The sequence below is a fragment of the Aythya ferina genome, assembly GCF_964211825.1.
Source record: "Aythya ferina genome assembly, chromosome: 6".
NCBI lineage: Eukaryota > Metazoa > Chordata > Aves > Anseriformes > Anatidae > Aythya > Aythya ferina.
The window spans coordinates 14,913,991-14,935,004 of record NC_140303.1 but is presented as its reverse complement, the minus strand read 5'-3'; the positions used below and the strand labels follow the sequence as shown (position 1 = coordinate 14,935,004).

At 40.7% G+C, this 21,014-nt stretch overlaps 1 long non-coding RNA gene across 2 annotated transcripts in view; it reads right to left on the bottom strand.

Annotated features, from left to right (window-relative positions):
- LOC311439006 overlaps positions 1-16,843 on the bottom strand; it is a 52,899-nt gene extending 36,056 nt beyond the window's left edge. The window contains exons 1-2 of one of the 2 annotated variants that reach the window (XR_014694504.1): positions 16,652-16,843; positions 16,319-16,382 (exon numbers count right to left, since the gene is read on the bottom strand). This is a non-coding gene — a long non-coding RNA (uncharacterized lncRNA). The remainder of the gene's footprint in view (positions 1-16,318; positions 16,383-16,651) is intronic. The other variant, XR_014694503.1, reaches the window with a different exon arrangement.
- Positions 16,844-21,014: the final 4,171 nt, after the last annotated feature.

Sequence of the window (21,014 nt, the reverse complement as noted above, 5' to 3'; positions counted from 1 at the left end):
AAGAAATGGGAAGAGGTAGCAGAATGATGGGGGCGGAGAATCCAAAAGCAGTTTGGACATGCTTTTTTTTTTTGTAAAAAACAACACAACGAAATACAGCACTAAAACTCCCCTGACTCCATCTGCACAGAGGACTGTCACTGTGTGTGCCAGGAGAACAGATCAAGAGATTGATAGAAGTCCTGTTCTATTTAAAGGACGTGGAAATGTACAGAATCAAAGAAATTAGAAATGACAAAAAAAGGCCAGTGAAAGACTATCTATCTCCTAGGATTGCCCTCTAGGGCACACTGGGGACAGGCAGGTTGTCTGGTTGAGTCATTAAGGTCTCAAGCTCTTTTCTTCCATGTCCCCATTCAAACTGTAGAGTTGTACTTTTATCTTCAGTTTTCAACCTTTTCCTGTTCAGCACAGGAAATACATGTTTTATAGATATGTATATTTTTACATATTTGTTTTGTTTAGCAAAAATAGGCCTTTGGCAATAGGCTTATATTTCTTAGATAGTTGTGTGGATCCCATGGACTCTCAAGGATCCAGAGACAACGGCTTGTCAGACAGCGGCCCATTAGTCTTCGGTCTTGTGACCCACAGCACCCTTGGGCTGGAAAACAGCAAGTTCCAGAAATTGTCTCTTCCTTTAGGGTTTATTGGTAAGATGCTCCTGAAGCCTTTTTTCCAGCCATATTGCTGCTTTTGTCCAGGTTAGTAGGAATCTGATGTTATCTACTGTACACTTTCTTTATGGTATCAACAGAAAATTGAGCTCTTTGACTACCTTCCAAGGAAAATTGGGAACTCCAGCTGAGTCCTCTAAACTACGATAGCTGTTGAAACAAGACTTGCTCTAACCCTGTGTCTACTACATGTTCAGGATCACTCAAATTTGGCATGCTGCTCAGTCCCACAGATCTGGCTAAGTTATTCTTCAGGTCTCTGCCAGGTGAAGGTCCTTTCAGAGGGGCTATTTGGATGTAAAAGCAGCCATGGTGCTGAAAGAATAAACTATTTATTTTCTGAATGGGCTGAAATGACACTTTCCCCTACTGCAAGCACACACCATTTATTTCACCTCCCTGTACAATCAAGTACAATGACACCTGCTGCAAAACTCTTTTGGAGTTCTAAGATTCTGGACAGCAAAAATATTGTCTTTCATGTGACTTGTAGTACCTCATTTGGTGCCACTTTGAGTGAGGCCAACACACAGCTATTGAAAGGCTTTTAGTGGCAAGAGAAACTACTTAACAAAACACACATAATCTGAGGGGAAAGAAAAACAGCTTGCGTAAGGGTACCTAGGAAGATGAACTGCAGGAATACAGAATGGACCCAGATCCTCTGAGCCTCAGTTGGCAACCTGCTCGCTAGCCTGCCACATTCAGACCGCACCACTGAGCTTTAAAATGAAAAATGGCTTCAAATGAAAAGAAACAGTTCCTAAGCAGAGGTCTACTTTAAAAACACACAGCGCTCTAGTGCTAATCAATATTTTTTGTCTATAACATTTGTCTTACATAGTTTTTTTTTTAGTAGTACAGTGCTGATTTCCCATTTTGCTTTTCTAGAGAAAAACCATGAAAAACACTTGCAAGTATCTTTAACAGGTGTTCTACTGAGATACACACTGCTTAAAGGTCACTTTTTTTTTTTCTTTTGACAGAGACCTTAGACTTCTATATAAAGTGCAGCAGGTTTTCCTGAGATGCCTGAAAACAAATGTTGACATGCTGCTACAGCACTCCACTTCTTCCTCAGCTTCAAAACACAAAGATGCTTTAGAGAAACCTACCAGGAGTGTTAATACGATGATGTGCCAGCAACAAACTGCAGCACGTCGTGCGGAGTTCTGACCTCAAAGAAAGCCTGAGTATCTGCAAGGGCTCTTCACTAAATAACAGCAGCATTTTCCAAACACAAGAGTGGAAAATAATCCTCTTTGGTGAGCAGTCATTTCTTCTAGATAAGGAAGAGAATTTGCAAAACAGCACCATACCTCCAATACGTTAAGTGTATATGTATATATATTGTTTAATGCCTTGTTTTTAGGAGAAAAGACAGTTTACTAGAGTTTAAAAGACAGTGTTAAACTTGCTGTACAGACTAGTCCAAATTTAAGCTTGAAATTAGTCCAGCACATCAACTATACTTCAGAAATTTCTAAGGTTTCTTTCACTATGGGAGCTAAGTGGCAATGGGCTTAATCCTGCACTCCCTGACATCCATAGTAAAGCTTCTGCTGCCCTCAGCAATACTGGATCTGACCCTGTAAATCCCAACATGCTTGTGATCAGAGCTTGATTTCTAAAACCTTTTTACCCAGTTTCTCACGGCAACTTGGGCTGGGAATTCTGCAGAGACCATTCACTTGAAAGATGTCTGAGCGAGATTTCTTTCATTCAGCGACAAATCCCTGACTGATTAAAAGACCTGTGCTGACAGCCCTCCAGGAAGCCATGCCATCTACTGCTTGGGCAGCAGGCACTGCTGGCAACATGTGCCAATTTAGAAAACAGGGAACAGTGAGGGCGTGAAATCAGGAGTCAAAGTCCCTGCAAGCTTCCAAGCAGTTTAAAATAGAAGGGAATTTTTGTCTTGGTTAAACACAGTCCCCAGCCTCTCACAGCCAGCTAGATAAATTAACCATTATCTAAAACATTTCTATCATCTTCAGTGGGGCACGGTAAAATGTTAGCTCTTCGGTTATGTTGGGTTAGGTTAGGTAAAATGTTAGGATTGTGTAGTATGTTGGAGTACACTCAGTAGTTTCTCTACAGAATCACCAGCTCTGTGGTGTAAACATGCCTCCAAAAACACATATCCATGGACAAAAAAATTTGGACTCTAATTAGGTTGTGTTTTTATCCTTTCTTTCTGTAGAAATACAGCTTAAGAGATCATGCTGCCTGCCTCTCAACCTCTCCATAGTGACCCTTGAACCTGCTGGCTGCCTTCTGCCAAACTGGCAACGTGAGAAAGGTCACAAAAATGAGAAGCTCCTACCAAAAAAAAAAAAAAAAAAAAAAAAAAAAAAAAAAAGTGTGTGGGTGGCATACAGAAGTCCACATTGGCACCTTTGAGAGGGAAGGGGGTGTGTGATGAGGCCAGTAATATGGTCTTTTAAAAATGAGCTGGGGGGGCGGGGGGAAGGACTCTCTAAGAGGAGAGCAGATGAAATTTGAGGGTGTTTTCTGGCACACATGATGGAAATTGACAAGTGGGTTACAGACTTGTGTGGGCAGAAACGCAATTTCAGAGGAAACTAGACTTCGTTAATTCTGCTGCTTGGTTGTGTTACTGTTTTCTGTGAAAATTATTAGAATTATTAGACATAGCAGACTCAATTGCATTACCACTAGAGAAGAACTGAACCAAAACCACAACAGGATGCTGAGAAAAGGTCAATTGCTGAGCAGCCATGTACTATACAAAGTAAGAGCCAATATCAATACATTAATTAATATGCAGTATAAGTTAAGTAATATACATAATGAAAGCTCTAAAAAAAAAAAAAAAAGAAAAAAGAAAAAAAAACAACAAGGAAAGAACCTGCAAAAGAACCTGCAGGGCATTTAGAACAAAGGCGGCACCTTTTCCTGCAGAAGAAAGGACTGTCTCATTCTTCAATTCTTAAAACAGTGTTTTCTTATAAGTAAGCAGAATGAGAAGCAAGCAGGGAGCTTTAGGAAGAGCTGGTAAGGACATACCCTGCATCTTCAGCAGGTGGCAGGATGATAACCGAGAACATATTCTGTTGAATATGTGTGTCACAAGGCTCAGGGGGACTGCTAATTCCCTTTCCTACAATGACTCAGGCTGGGATTTCCCCTAGTTTTGTTATTAGCCTAGTTGCTATTTTTCTTCCTACCCATTTTGTTTCTTAGGAGACTGATAGTCAAAGAAAAAAGAAACAACAAAAAAACCCAGGCCCACTCCTACCAGTGTGATCACAAGTTAAGAAATACCGAGTGTTCTTCCCTCCTGAGATCTGCCAGCACAGAAGGAACATGCTTTGTTAGTATAGAGCGTGTCCAGGGAAGTAAATTTCCAGGCACAGCCACGCTTTGCTCTCTGAAAGCCAAATAGTATGGATTTATTTTATTTTTTTTTAATGTTTTCAGGGCAGTAGCAGAAGTTTCTCCAGTAGAACAATGTAACTGGGCGATGATTTATGGCGCAGAGCAGTGGTTACACGACAGAGTCATGGAGCACAGCAGCAATTTCCCTGCCACCCAGGACCGTGCAGTCCTGTAACAATTACACTTACATCTCTGTGTAAATATACAAATTCAGGGACTCTTCTTCCTGGGGAGGATCTGCCAAGCCCATTTGGACATATTCTAGGACAGAATGAATATGGTGCCCCATAATAACTGCTGGCTCTTCTGTCTCATTTTCACGAGATCACAATCTGCTTCATTAATCTGGTCACCATGATTTCCTCTTCTCCCTGTCTTTTTACTCTCCCTCCTCATCTTTCATTTTATTTAACATGAAACTATAGCCAAGAGAATAGAACAACAATAAGAGGTGCTGAAAATTCCCAGACCCTAGCCCAGTCCTCTACTGGATGAATATTACTCTAAAGAGAAACTGGTGCAAAATCCTGAGATTACTGAAGAAACAGCACACTTCACACAGGCTAGAAACTAAGTCCTGCATTATAAGCCCTGTCTCTTGTTATGTTCTGGCTTCTCAAAAGGACCAAATACCTCACTCCTTGATGTGATGTTGAAGCTCTTTAGTCTTCATCCCTCTTGAAAATTCTGGTGCTTATTTTTAGGATCTCAGCCAACGGTTTAAGAACTGATGTTAAGCCCCTGTGCTTGATATGCTGAATGTGTGGGTTTCTGGCACATGTATTTAAAAAGAGATGTGTTATTAATTGGCTTCCTAGGGGCCGCAGGACTTTGGAAAAGACTTAATAAAAGATATGCAGCATTGGAAAGCAGAACACCTTCAAAAAGTGCTGCTATAAAAGATGACTCATCAGGTGATACCACTGATATTGCACCTGAGGAAAATTGTCCCAGATCAAAACCGCCCAGACACAGTGGACATGTTTCTAAGAAAGATGCATAAAATCTTTTACCAGGTTGCTTCCTCAGATGAATAAAGCAACTGAAAGAGTAGGCAATACATGGATATCCAGCGCAAGTGGTAGGTAATGGGGGCTTAAGTTCTCATGTCTTGATCCTGCTCTTATTTGGAGATGCTGACACATCTCCCTCAGACTTTAAGGAAAGTAGGACTGGCACCAATAGAGCTGTTCTTAATTTCCTGCTTTCTCCTCCAATCTGTTGTTCCTATCTATTGCTCTCTGTGACCAGGCTTTTTAGCTCATCCCTCCATGAAGCTTTGCTACATCTGCTTATCTGTTTGCTTAAGCCAGCGAAGCAGTCTAGGTAGCTCTTTGCCTTTCTATAACATTTGCTTACTGTCCAACGGTATCTTTGGCAAAGCTGACATATTCATTGATCTATCTGAAGCGTGTACAAGTGATTGATCACTAGTGCCCTTTCAAAATTACTGCCCACCCCTGACGGTGGGGATGGGGGGAGGGATTACATGTGGATCAAAATATAGGACCAAGAAAGAACAAAGAGACAGAGGCACTTTCCCACATAGAGAAAGCTTTTGAGGTTGCATTTGAAAGATGGTAGGTAATACAAATTCTACCCTGGAGTGACGAGCTGGGGCTGAAGACTCCCTGGAAGGGTGGGAATATGTATCAGAGGGTCATGACCACTCCACCCTTCCTTTATTGTTAAAGGGCAAGGATTTATGTATTAATTTCTGTTACTGCAGTTCTTAAGACCAATACCAATGGGTCAGGGCCATGCTGGACGAGACATTAGAGTGACATTTAAAACACAGACAGCACTTCCACAGCGTGCATACCTTGTTATCTAGGCAGCACACAGCACGAGGAGGGAGTGGCACATAATGGGGAGACAAATGGGGGGCAAAGCGAGAGCTGAGCCAGGGGCACTAGGGCAAGCTTGCTGCTCCGTCACAGGCAGAGGTGAGCACCCTGATTGATGTCTGCTGCAAGCTAACGGGGTCATGCTGGCTGAGGGGGGGGGAGGAGGATCTCATTTTGGGTGCCATCCTGCCTCTGCCACAGAAAGCAGTAATAGCGTAAGTCAGAAGCCCACAGACAACTACCTGGTGACCCCAATACAATCTGCTTGCCCCCATCAAGTATGAGCACTCTAATTCCCCTCTCTGTCAATGTGAGCAAAACCAGCTGAGTCAGATTTGAAAGTCAGATCTTACTCAGGCTCTCGGACTTCAAGCTCTCTTCTGTCACCTCCATTGGGAACTGTTCAGCTCAACTGGGAGCACTTCACATTCATTTTCTCCACTGCTCTGCTTTGTAAACCTGTTTTGCCCCATCCCTTTAGATAATAAGCTCTTCAGTAGTCTCATTCTGGTCTGCACATACAGCACCAGCATGACATGGCACGAGATCCCTGATTACATTTTCCATGCTTCACTAAAATCCACATGGAGCCATAGGAAGGACAGAGCAAAGAAAAACAACTCCAAGCAGTTATGAGGAGCATAGAAAGGTCCAAATTTACCTGTGTCCCATTAATTTTTGCCACAAGGAAGGGGGCAGCAGCATCTGTAGTAGCAGCTACAAAGAATGTCCTTGGTGAAGGAAGGGAGGTGGTAACTGTGGCTGCTGGTAAACTGCAGGGACCAGAATATCTCACAGCCACACTCCTTTTCTATTCACTTCAGCTTTTGACAGCTTCCAGCTTTTTGTTGTTGTTGTTTTGTTTTTCATCAAACAGAAGCAGTATATATCAAATAGGGGGCACTTCTCAGTGTCAGATGCTTTGTTTAGTAAAGCTTGGGAAATACAGAGTCATCTCCATTTTTTTTCCTGAAAGGGATAAAAGACATCACAGACCTTACACATCCTTGTGGGTTGTTATTGCAGGGTTAAGGCCGGTGTTTTAAAAATGGAGGAGAACTAAGCTTGTATTATAAGTACCTCCAGGCTTTTGAATTGGTTTATAAAAATAGGTGCCTGAAGAAGAAAAAGGAAAAAAGAAATCTGAAAAACAAATTCAACACCAAGTAGTTTCTAGTGTGCCCATCTATTTCAACTAGTGTGATATTAATAGAATACACAACAGCAGGGAGTGGGAAAATAAACGTATTTTCACTCACATAAAGGGACTGACTAAATGACTCACAAATGCAAAAATAAATAAATGGCTCCCCATGATAATCTGAAACGATATTATACCCACTGAAACAACTCTGCTTCTTAACTGTAACCTAGCATGTTAAATTCAATCAGTTTTATTTGAGGCCATGGTCAGACTGAGTGATCAATCTCTATTACCATGGGCTTTTTTTTTTTTTTAATCCTGTCTTTACAGTACCATTTTTCTTCTCACTAGACATTTCAGTTCATTTCCCTGAACCTTCATCAGCTTAATAGCTGAATTTCAGACTTACAAAAAACAAAAACAAAAAAAGCTCAAACTTCCAGAGCAAAGCAAGCAAGCGTGTGCTGTGCATGGGAAGGGGGAATATAGCTAAAAAATGTAAAATAGGCAAGGCAATTGTTAGCATTGCATGTCCTGCACTTACTGGATAATAGTTATGTATTCTAGCTTAATAATGCAGATATTCAGGGTCAAACAGGTGCTGGCTTCAGATGGTGTAGAAATCAAGAGGCAGGGTTTTTTTTGGTCCTGTATAATTGGCAAACAGGTATTCCCCTAGAGAAATGGAATGAGGACACAGCAATTAACTCTCCCAGTCCTGCAATCGGAGTGCTAATCACATCCTTAGCAACTGCACGGTCACTATGGTACCGACACCATCTTTTGCTCAAATCCTTTCCGATTCATTCTCCTGGTAACTTTGGTGCTGGTCAGAGCAGAGGTTACATACACTTGCTGACACTACGCTGAATGGCTCCATCAATATCCAGTCTGCAATATTGGACTCGATTGCAAATAAAAATCAGCTGGGAGGCTAGAAAGGAAGGAAGTAAGCGTCCAGAGAATCTATGCTGTTTGCTTTTCAGAAACACTGTGCAAATGACAAACACAATGCCTCACTACAGTCTCTCTGCTCTAATAGTCTTAAATGTGAGGCTAATGAACTTTATCTTTCAACTCCATTGAACCTCATTATACTGTAAATACCCTTTGTGTAACATCTTCTCATGACTCAGCTGCCAAAAACAATAATGATACTATCAGAAAAGAAGGAAAAGAGAAAGCCATGGCTTTAGAAATGAGCCAATCAGATGCATCTTTCCACAGCAAATATTTGTCCTGGGAGAAGCAGTGACAAATTACAGAGGTTGTAATGGAAAAAATGCTAGATGTTGAGACATTTTTGAATGCTATCAGAATCAGAAAATAGCACACAGGAAACAGACTAACGATCTGTCCCCGATGGAATTGCGGAGTAGACAGTGAACCTCCCCTCTAAGAAGTTCTATCCCATGCACTGCAGGCACAAACAACAGGAACTGTCTTTCATTCGTGTTTGGGGTTTGAGTAGCACATCTCCTCAGACTGCTTTGGATACCCCAGTGACACAGAAGAGCTGAGCTCCAGTTCTCACCATGTGAAGAGGGGACGCTGAGCTCCTTGCGCTGCTGGCGTTACAAAGTGTCGAAGGAGAACTTACTCAAGATCCCAGCCCCTTAATTTCAAATGCCAATGTTTTGGTACATGGGAAGACTGATCTTAGCATTAGTCAAGCAAAGAGAAAGGAAATGAGTGCTTGCAGGAAGAAAATGGATGTCATCTAATCCAAGTGTATTAAGCTTACGTCAGGACACTGTGCAGTTAATGGGAATAGGACAAAACATTCCCGGGGACATATTTTCAGTATCTCCTCAGCTGCACGATGATGCCCTCTGACAAAGCTGGTACTAATCACTTTTGGAGGCAGAACAGAGGACTAGGTGGATGCTGTGTGGATCTAGTGTGATGACATCTGTTTTCACAGGTGGAAAATGACATTAAAATGGAAGGTACAGATACTGGGAGGTAATCAACTGGAGTGACAGTTTCAAGTGGTACTGACTGAGACACAGATAAATGCATAGCTTCCAAAAGATTTGTAGAGTGGATATTTTCAGTAATGTCAGCATTTATCATATATTTCTAATTGGAGGACCTCAATTCTCCATTTTCCTAATTGATTACTGTAACAAAGACACCTTGAGTGCTGTATATTGCTCACTGATTGCTAGGCAAACATTATTGGAGTGTCAATATTTGCTTTTTCCTAGAGCTATCATTGTTTGAGAGGGTGTAAGTCATTTGGGATAATGCTCCAGTAGCGTTTTATTAAACACGCATGGAAAGCATCTGGTTTGCTTTGTCTCTGTTTTCTTTTCTTTCTTTTTCAGCAAAAACAACCACTAGTCACTTGATAAAGCCAAGAGACAAGATAAGGCATATCAAAGGAACATATGATATTCCTGTCCTATTGGCATCACATTACTTAGCTTTGGAAAGGTTGAGAATTCAAAATTATCACCCATTTTACATTTGCATACCTGGTCTCTGTAATGAAGCATTCCCCTAAATCTCCTTCTACCCCAGTTGCTGATGTTTTATCTTTAACTAGAAGCCAACATCACAGACTTTCATTCAGAAGTTTGTGCATCACCTGGCATAGCAGGGATCCTGCTCCTAATTAGTGCTTCTTGATGCTACTGTGATATAAACCTATGTTTTTATGTTAGGGGTGAATGCTCTATTTCTTGAATGGGTGAAATAAAACTCAACTGTTTACCTGGACAAAATGAGGAGAAAAGTACACAATAGTTTCTTGCTAAATTAGAGGGAGAAATAATTTTCTGCCCTAGCCAATATTTAATGAGGCTTTCCAGTTCTTCCAGGGGTGCGTCTTTTTAAATAGCATAAAGATTTTCTCTGTGGTCCAAGAGCTTGGGCAATAATCAGCATAGCTGAGTTCGAAATAACTCCATAATTGCAAGTTTGGCCAACTTATCCAAAGCCCTCACCACAAATTTTATGAAAAGTACTACTTGATATTTACATGAAAGTCATAGTACACAGAGTATGATGCACTTGGCAGGGTGGCTGAGGTGCATAGCTGTGGAATAACACTTCAGAACATCTTATTGGTCCTCTGGTCATTCACTATGTAGGTAACTACTCACAAGAATACTGTCCTGAGGTAGAGAGAAGATCACTGGAATTGATGGTAATGAAATGCCTGGAGAGTTCCCTGCTGCACTTGGGAAGCAGACAAGAAAAGTGGATTGCAAAATCCAAAAGAATGGCCTTGGCTCCCTGACACGGGTCAAGAAGAGGTTGACCATGTATTTCAAAACTAGAAATCCACACCACACAACCAGGAGTTTTGAAAGGACAGCATTGTTAGCCGTTTTTTTTGTTTGTTTGTTTTTGCTAACTTCTATCCTGGTTATAGAACAGGATGAAGGAAAAACATAGAATTTGGCCTTCTATATACAAAAAATAGTGCCCTTCAACGGTTGTTTAAATTAGACAATTATTCTTGTGCAAGCCAATTGGGAAGGTGTATAAATACACTGTGCATGTCTTTTCACACATGCAAAATTTAATTTCACAAATAGCAACTTCAGGCATCTGGAGTAGATAAAAATCTATGGAAACGATCTGAGAAGAAACTTTAGTCTGTTCAGCACTAGAACTCACATGTATGAACCATTACCAATATCTTGCTGAATAGGAATTTGTCTTGACATTACACTGATTGTTTGGGAACTGCTGGTCAGTATAAGTCATGTTTTCCCTTTCTGTATAATCTGAAGAGAATTACAGTCTCATAGTTTCAGTTGCAGAGTATAAATTCAAGTCTAAAAGCTCATGTTTTCAGCTGTCTGTACATTCCTGTGACATTCCCCAGTGGATCAGCGATTTCAATGGCCAATCACAACAACACAAAGCTCCTTACTTCCTCTTTTTTCACTTCTGATGAAACTTCCTCTATCACAGAGCAGAGCTAATGGTCCACATTTAATCAACAACAGCATTTACATTTCAAAATAACGAGAGCCACTCAGCTGGTAACTTGTTAATTAGTTCTGAAGCATTCTCCCTTTCAGCCTTTATCCTCTTGCACTGCAGCTCCAAATAGACCTGGCTGAGGCTGACAATCCTTCCAATAATAAGAGAGGTAACTTGAGCAAATGTTATCTCAGAATCCTATCTTGCTCTAAGCTCACTTTACACCAATCTCAAGGAGAACTACTCCTGATTTACCTGGGGGTAAACGTTTTAGTGTATCACATCATCTTTTCCCACTAAATTTTTTTTCCTACTATTTTTGAACGATGAATGTCTGCAAAGCAATTACATGCCTGAACTTAAACTTCTCTCACCCCTTTATTTTTTAATAATGCTATTCTATTTGAGGACAGATTCACATTTGCAGAAGAGCTATTTCTACCACCTTATAATTCAGTGCATTTTTTTTCCTCAATTCTAACATGAAAGCACTTTTACACAAAGCTATACAAAGCTACCAGAATATAAATAAGAATCTCTCCTTTTTTTTTTTTCTAGCACCCAGATACTTGCAATTGAGGATGAATGCAAAGAATGAGGATCTGTTCCTAGTTTCTATCCCTGTGCTAATAAAATCCGCAATACAAATGCTGGGTCTCACAGTCTTCCCCAGCATATTCCTTAACTGCAGAATTCCACCAATTAGTCCCCAGTGCAGGATATGCCTCAGCTGACCTGCTGCCAATCAGTTGCTCCAGAGCCTAGATCGATTTTGTCCTGTGATTATCAATTTTCCTGTCAGACAAAACAGACAAGATCTTAAAGAAAAGAAGACATTTTAGGAAATAAAATCAGGATGTTCCACTCAGCACGTAATTTCCTCCTATATCCTAATTTTGCATGGCACATAAGTGTGTGCTTAACTTCAAGCACTTGATTAATCACCTCTTTGAGAAAAGGAAGTCTTTCCTGAACTGGAGGCTAATTCTTCTCTTCTGCAGCTCTACAGATGAATGCTTTCTTTAATTCTGTTTTCTTTCTTTCTTCTTTTTTCCTTCTTGCTTTATTTCCTAATTTTTCCCCCTCTTCCCACTACTTTTTTTTTTCCCCTATCATGTATAATAAATCTTTGCAAAGATTTTGTCTTTCCTAAACATGGTGGGTGTTAAAGGAGATGGCTTATTTAAATAAGGTAGGGGAATACATGTAGGTTATAACAATAGCAAAACATTCCCAAAGTTAACAGGAATTTGTTCTTTTGATTCATTTCAATTTCTTTGGAAGCCTGAGGACAAAATATATGTAACATTGAGCCTGGCATTTTCATTGATCTTTGTCTTCTATAAATGAACTACTTCACAAATAACAAATAAAAAAAAAACAAAAGGAAAAAGAAATAAAACTGGCATGTAAAACTTTCCTAAGTCTCCAGGGCATCTTTTGAAAATTATCTAATTTTGTCTGCTTGTGACCACCATAAAGTACGTTCCCATACATTGGGAATTTGGAAAAATGTTGCCAATAGTTTAAAAATACATAAATAAAGAGGTCATACATTTCAATCAGACATTTAGAGTCTGCACGTGTTGTCTGTGAAACCAATGCAATGATTCTGATTTTCACAGAAACGTGACCAAGCCTTAGGGTTGGCAGAAGCAGTGAGTTTGGATCTGAGCTCCGGGAAACACAGTTCTAGAAATGTGATCTGCAGAATATCAAGATTGCAGAATCGCAAGACTGAATACATTTCATTTGAAATACTTGTTTAATCATTTTCTAAAAGATAATCTCATGTGCTTATACATATTACTTACAAGAGTTTGTTCTATCACAAAATTCACAGCTTGATAATCCCTAGGAGGCATAAATCCTGAAGATCACTTGATAGCCAAACTTGAAACATCCAGTGTACAAACTGCCTGTATCTGCAAAAAACACTTGTCTGATTAAAACTGCCTAATTGAAAAGAAGGTTTCCTAGAACAAAGGAAACAAGCGGGAGGGTGTGCTTAATTAATTATTTTGGGGGACTAGTAAGATTTCTGTTCTCCTTGACTCCTCTTTCTGTACTTTTAAAAAATACTCTGCCAGTAACAAGCAGTCTCAACATACTTGCCCAGAGGGGCTCTGATCCAGTTAAGACAAAACTTACATTGATACTAGTGAGCGTGACCCTGGATTATACATTTGTGCTTGACTTGTCAGAATTCATCTCTGCTGCCCACTTGGCATATCACACCATGCAACTTAGGTCCCCGATTCAGAAGTGAGAGTTACAAAAAAATCTGTTTTAAATTACTTTAGTTTAATTTAGGTATTTGTGGGATTCGGACAGCGCCAGCAAGACTAATTTGGTTATAGAATAAGAATATTAGCCATTGCAAATCAGGCTCTGGCAAATTTATTTCTCAAATATAAATAACCTTTCCGTTTTATGTATGAATATATAAGTGTTTTGACTTTTGTGTGGGATTTGGAGGCTCTGTCCCTATAAAGATTTGTGCATACGTTTAAGTCAAACATCTAAGGAGTAGTGTCTGTTCCTCCCCTCTCCCCCTTGCAGTTTTAATTAGATTCCTTGATTTCTGCATGTGCAAGGTATAAGGTTAAGCAGCTCAGGGACACTTTGAGGGATTTTAGGCTATCATCTGGGCAATAGTGTGGGAATCTTCTGCATATATACACAGCAGCAAGAAAACAGCCAAACTGTTACCATAACAACAGTTTTGAGGGAGGGAGTTATAAAAGGGAACAGCAGGAAGAATAATTTCTTTGAAAACATTTCAGTGTAATGTTAGGGCGTGAGGTGGGAAGGCACAGAAGCAGGCATTAGATAATCTAGTCTTTAAAATCTACTGTATGCCGTCTGCGATCACTGTGAGTTACTAAGGAAAAAAAAAAACAATAACTCCCTGCTGAGACTAAGGCTATGAGTATCCCTACTCACAGTTTTGTGGCTTGTTGACTAGTCTCCATCGGATTGTGTGTTTTTTAGAAGAAAATACCCCCTTTCCACATTTTAATATGCTTTCACCTGTTATTATTTTTAAGCTTGTGGCACACATTGATAGCAGTTATTTTTAGCCATCCACCTACCTATTTTTAAACAACTCCTCTGCCTCACTCCCTACCTCAAAATATACCACGTTGACTTCAGTTCAGTTATGTTCAAGGTCATCCATCACCCCCGTTCCCATCTTTTGGAACTACATACAGTCACTGTTATACTGGCTGTACTTGCTGATGTGGGGGGGGGGGGGGGGGGAAAGCAGGCACGTGGAAATGTAGGCACTCTTTTACCCAGACTTGACTCTGACCCAGTGCTAGACAATGCACTGCCTGGTTCTGCACGGCATGGATGTGATGAGGTCAGAGCTGTGTGGCCGCAAACTCCTTTCTGTAATTAGATCTGGGCTGTATTTTCCCTTGGAAATGCTCTCTCTTTATCATCAAGACATTTCAAAGCTCAGTTCTATTTTTTTTTTTCTTAAAGCAGTGAGACAACTGATTTTTTCCTAGCAATTTTTTCCCCGTCACAAAAATGATAATGAAAAACAATTTAAACTTTAAATTTTTTTCAGCTATTCCATTACTGATCTTTCCATTGGCTCAGAGGAAACAGTGAGAGAGGGTTTGATTCTTTTCTGTGGAAAGAACATCAAAAACCCTGTTACGCTTTTTGTAGAAAAAGAACATTTTTTCCTCTTATCCATTATTTTGCTAGCAATTTTGTATAGCATTTCTTTGAAAATACATGTGCCAGTTTCATTTTAAATTTCTTTACTCCATTCTGCTACTGAAAAGGCTGCAGATGGAAGGGGGAACTGGGAACTCCCCGTGTCAATCAGCTCTATTCACTCAATGGCTGTATTTATTAGTTTCATTAAAAACATATTGAGCCGCCCTGGTTCCTCAGTTCCGCACGCCTACACAATCCCGACTGCCTCACCATCCCCCTGTCAGTTCGCACTCTGCCCCGAGGCCTCTCTCAGCTTGAGATTCCACATGAAACATGAATCCAAGAGGATATCACATGTTTTTAGGTCTTGCTGGAAAGATTTCACACAGCTTGATAGGGCGTGTGTGTCTGTTAGTGACCCACGAGATGAGAAAAAAGAAATTCTTTAGTTGGAGTGATATATATATATACACACACACACAGAGGTATGTATGTTCTAAGAAGAAACAGAAAGAAAAAGACTATGTGAAGAAAGAAAAAGACTAAGCTTGGAATACATATCCACTGTTAATGTCATTTGGACATGACTGTATGTGTAGCATCTGACCAGAGTATTAGTCATAAACCAAAGTTTTGTAGGAAATACGGCACACTGGGCTGTCATCATAATGGAACAGCCTTTAGAGGAGATTCTTAATTTGTTACATTATTAATGCTGAGGCATAGACTGGAAAACATGTCTCTCTCCATTTGCCTCCTGTTCTTATCAAAATCAGAACCACATGGAAGAGCAGAACCAAAGGACAAAAGAATGGATGCTGACAGAAATATTACAGTTAGACTGTCTGTCCTTAAATGTTTTTGTTAGTGTTTTTTTTTTTTTTTAAATCTATTTTATGACAAAATAAAAAGGTGTGGCATAAATCTGTAAGATCTCTGTACAGAGGATCGAGAGCTGAGGTTGCAGTCTAAACTCTATTTAAGTCGCAAGCCTGGTCTAAAGACAAGCTAAACTACTAAGCAAATACCAGGCTAAGAATAAGTTTTCAGAAAAGGATTTTTTTTTTCTTCCCTGAAGAGTAACCCATACAAATCTATCTGCTCGAATACATTAGAACTGAATTTCTTCCTCTTTTTGGAAATGATCTCTCTTTCCAAAATCATCAGATTGAGAAACTGCTACCTAAACACACTAGTTTTCTTTCTCCTTTCCTATATATCTATAGGCTTTGAACTTTAATTCCTGAAACCTACAACGTTCCAAGAATGGAAGAGACTTGAGTACACTCTGATGTTCTTATGCACTCCAAAGGATGTAGAGCATACAACCCCTTCCATAAGTATCTTCTTTTTTCCTAAGCACATCACAGCATATTAGCACTGGTCTCAGAATCTTTTATAGAAAAATTACACCTTTTCCTCTCATGACAATACAGATTCAGCAATACAGCATACAAGATCTGCTTACTATCAAATAAGTATTTTCAGCAGTTACGCAGCCCTCTCAAAATGTTTGATCCACACAGTCATCCTGACAAGGAGTTTATAGTATTATTTACCTGTTTCCAAATGAGAAAGCAAAGGTAGATCTGAATGTATATTTGTATATTAAATTGACACAAACATACTGGTGATTTTCTCCCAGATTGTTAACTTTTCATCAGTTCAAGCCACTTCCACGCAAGTCCTTCCCTGTATGGAAAAGCAGCCCTTTGAGGAGCAAGAGACGAATGGCCAAAACTCCTCTGACACAAAGGTTCACTGCCAATAATTTCTGATTCATTAGGAATCAGAAACATTCATATGAATTGTTCTCTCCTTTGTATGTGCAAAACGTAATTCCCACTAACATCAAAGAAAAAACTGACCTCCTTGTCAAGCAGCAACTGCATGCGGACTGTTTTGTTGTTGCTCAGGGGCTCAACAACATTTCTCACTTCATGGATATTTCACACACCTACCCAGTGTGGTGGTCCGGCTTCCTCCTGGAGCGTGCGCTGATCTCCTGCTGCCTGGTACCACCAGGCACGCATAGCAGCAGGTAAAGGAGGCCTGCCCAGCCTGGCGGAGCCCGTGCTGCAGCCACTGCTAGCACGGGCTCCATCTTGCAGCTTCTGTGCCACAGTGGACATTTGAGGCATCAAGCCAGAAAAGCCCAGCTGCCAGAGACTATGTTTGGAGAACAGCACAGCCACTTCCTCCCCTCCCAGATAAATTACTTTCGGGCAACACCTGATCACAGTAACAGCTCCCCAGGCACTTGTCCTGCTCTCCTCACAGACAGCTGCAGTCACTAAAAGAGCCCAACAGCACCTGCTGGGGGAATGATGCGTTATGGGAGTACTGGTGGTGTTCATATGAACAAATAAATGCTCTCAGCATCTTTTATGTCTGAAATCTTGTACTTTTCTCCACATGATCTCCCAAATAGTGCCCATGGCCTGACTGACTTCAGGCTCAAAGATAGCCCTCAGCCATACCCAGGTGGTTTTAGGGTGCTCTGGTGGGGCCATACCAGGAATTCAACAATATGGGTAACTGGGATATGGCCTTGTTGTGTTTATAAGTAAAAACATGATATGGACATGCCTAGGTGGATTTTTTTTTATTGGTGCAGTGGCCTGAAGGGGCAGGTGCCCAGCATCAGAAATGCTGAGAGAAAAGCAGGCAAGGGGTTAACAGCAATCCCCACCACGAAGCATATTTCAAATGGCAGTACTTTTATAGTTGTTTGGTAACTATCAGCAGAAAGCCTGGCCAGCACAGAAGGGGATGACAGAATTGCTGTGTGGGGAGAGGACAGCAGGGCTCCCGTGTGTAGCGCAAAGACCCACCTGACAGGGCGGAGCACATATCCTCCTGCACTTCCTCTCAACATTAGAGCTGCTGCCATTTCACCAACGTTGCTCAGGGACAGACCCAACTGTCCTGCTCCTTCACAGCCCGACAGTGTGCCCCAACAAGGCTCCTGAGCGGGGTGGCTCACCAGAGAACGGGCTGGCCGCTGTGGGGAGACCTGAGGGGAGAGGCGCCATTTTGAGGGGCCCTGTGTGTCTCCTCAGCGCCTCAGCACTATGGCGGCCTGAGGTGTGCCTGCCTCAGCCATGCCCGGCCCTCGCGGCACACTGCTGTTCCCAGTGTTAGCTGGGGGTGAGGGGAAGCATTTTGCCTCCTCTGTCACGGGCTGCAGGGCTGGTGTCATGCAGGAACACAAAAATCCCTCTCATTGCTTGTGGACAGGGAAGGAAATCGCCTGATTCTATGTGGAAATAAAGATCTGTAACTGAAACCTTCCATTCTCCGCCACAGCTCATGAACTGTATTTAGACTATTTCCCTGAGCGTTAGGCAGTGTTCTGATTATGGATCTGTTCCATCCTTCCTCTTCTAAATTACCTTAGTTGTAGCAGCTCTTTCTGCACCATCAGCCAGCCACAGTATTTCTGAGTCACAGGAAAGGAGGTAGAAAGAAATGCATATTTTAGGGATTAAAATATTCACCTCAGAAGACCAAGGTTCTCATCACTGAATTTTAGGAACTTGTATTGTTATCCAAAAGGCTAAGAGGCTTTCGCTGAAGGATACAAAAGTTCCTGTTTTCAAAGATCCTTCCTGAAAATCAAAAAATACTGTTTAAATGTTATCACTCAATCATACCTGTCTTTACTTATGGGATTAGTACTTTTCCTAGGTTTGCTAACACCAGTTAGACTGGACACTCAAGTCAAGGTTACGTTCTGAGTACCTCAAAAAATGAGAAATACTAGATAGGAGCTTCGAATCAGAACATATTTGCCTGTGTTGTGATGCTGGCTTCCGGTCAACACTAGGTATTATTTGGGGAATTCAAGTTGTATTTGAGGCATGCCTATCCCCTTCCAAAGGTTTGAGATGCTTTTGCTCTGCTTGTACCTCAGAAAAATTCCGGGGGAAATTCAGCACTAAGATCACATAATTCTGGTGGCACACCTCACTTTCATTAACTCTCAATTTTTCTTTCATTATTTACTCTCTCCAGGAAAATGTGAGGTAAAAGGCAAAAACTAAACATACAAGCAAAAAGAAAATCTACACTTGTAATATAGGAAGCATTTTCTTTTTTATAGCTCCCTCATGTTTTTCCTGAGATAGCTTGGAAAAGAAGACGCTTGAGAAAACTAATGAATCTGTTAGAATAAGCTGCCTGCCAGATAACTACATATTGCAGATTCCTGCCTAGAAAATGCTAAGCTCACTCCGCCTCCTTCAGCCTGAGAATGGAGTAAGGACTGACTCCTCGTCCCTGTGCTTGCTGCTCCTCTCTGCTTCAGCTGAGGTGCATCTGAAGGAGAGGAACTGTCTGCAAAGTCATGCAAAATTGTGCAAATTTTGCACAGATGTGTCCAACAAGATGCTGATTTGCAGTCTAACCCTGGAAGTAACTAATTCTTCTTTTCTTTCCTTAGAGAACTCCATTCCCCAACAGTGAGAGTAGCCTAAGGTGTGTGATTGTCTGCTGCCTGAACAATTTCAGAGGGAAATTTCTCTTTCATGGTATCTCTTTTTCCTGGCCTCTAACCTAGGGAAGTGTTTGAAAGCTGTTCTTGCATCTTCTGAGAGGAAGTGCATGATAGTAAAGCACTGGATTTTCTGAAAGTTCCAAGAAAACAGATTGTTTGTATGGTCATCTGTAATTGATAATCCTCTCTCCAATTCAAGGTAGTTGAAAACAGACCAAAGAACCAGCACTGCTACTCCAAAGTTTTCTTCATAAAGGTTGTTCCAGATTTCTCTGGAAGTACCTCTCATATGTGGAAAGCAGAGGACTAATTTACATTAGAATTATCTTAGGCTAGACATACAGACAATTAACCATCAGAAAACTCAAGGTAGGTGACATGCAAAAAGCTTCCAGAGGTTTTCAAGGAAGAGAGGAAGTGAAGCAACCAAACCTTGTCTTTATAGAAAAATAAATAAATAAATAAATAAATTTAAACCAAAATTTTATTTCCAGGGGGAATTCTATATTGTATATAATTCCAGACATACCTTCATTGTACAAATCCATGTACAATAAAGACACTTTTAAGAAACTGTATGACAACTGACTGCCTCAGTCCCTCAAGCCTTGAGTGACATCAAGATACTCCTGCTGTAGTAAAGCTGCTAGAGCACTGTGAAGTTTTGACCATTTAGAACACCAGCCAAAAATTTTAGCCTAAGACAAGTTCTTTTCCAGTGCTCAAGAGCTGTTTGTAACATACACCCCAACACTACAAATTATGTCCATTGTCAAACATCTGGCATGACCTGAGTGACCAGAGCAGCTATGTGCATCACTGGAACTTTTGTCTTCCAACTTACCGTGTATTTTTTCAGTAACGCCTGATGTAACTTCATCTCCTTTTGCATTCAACTCATCACCTGGAGTTAGTCACCTCTGGATGTCTCTCTCTTTCTTCATTAGCTACAGAGGGAGTATAAATGAGTAGGTTAGAATGGTAATCTGACTTTTAGATGCAGGTATCAGGAGGGTAATCCTACCTTCTGTCTCCCATGAGTAGTCCTCGCAGGTCTTCCAACAGGGAAAGTCGAGCATGTTGCTACAGAACTAAAAGCTAGCGAGTTTGTATCAGATGAGCCTTACAGGATGTTCATACATGGTGCCATTTAGGTCACTGCTGTGTGTGATAACAAGATGGCAAAAACCTAAATGGATACAGGCCTGGCTTGACAAAGTCAGTCGTTTCATTTTATGGCATGACACTGCAAAGTAATTGTGCTCAGAATGACTGTCTTTACTGCCTAAACACATTTTCAGTACTTGAGCATCCAGGTGGATTCAATTGTGCTTGCAATTTTGCAGACATTAAAGAGAGAGACTAAATGATTGAGGCAGGGGAAAGAGAACAATACTGCGCTCAGCTCCTGTGAGACTGTGTGATGCACAGACTAGAGCATCACACTAATGCTCAGGAGCCTCAAAGTCTAGTCCTGTTTTGACCACTGACTGACAAATGTTTTGAAAGCTAGGCATGGAAAATGCAATGCAAGTGCTCTCTGTATCTTTTACAAAAATAATACTGGCTAAAATCTTTAACCAATGCTAGCTTACAAAGAGCAAAAGTCACTGACTCCAACAGAAGCAATGTTACAAGCCAGATGGAAATCTGGTCAGCTTTTAAGAATATGAATTTCTTTCTTGAGTATCTTTTCCAAAAGCAACATGTGTTACAGCATGAATATAAGCAACACTTGAACTGTTACAAAATACATTTAAAAAATATTATTTAAATTCAAAAATGTGATTCTCTTAAGTTAAAGCATAAGCTATCTATTTATACCA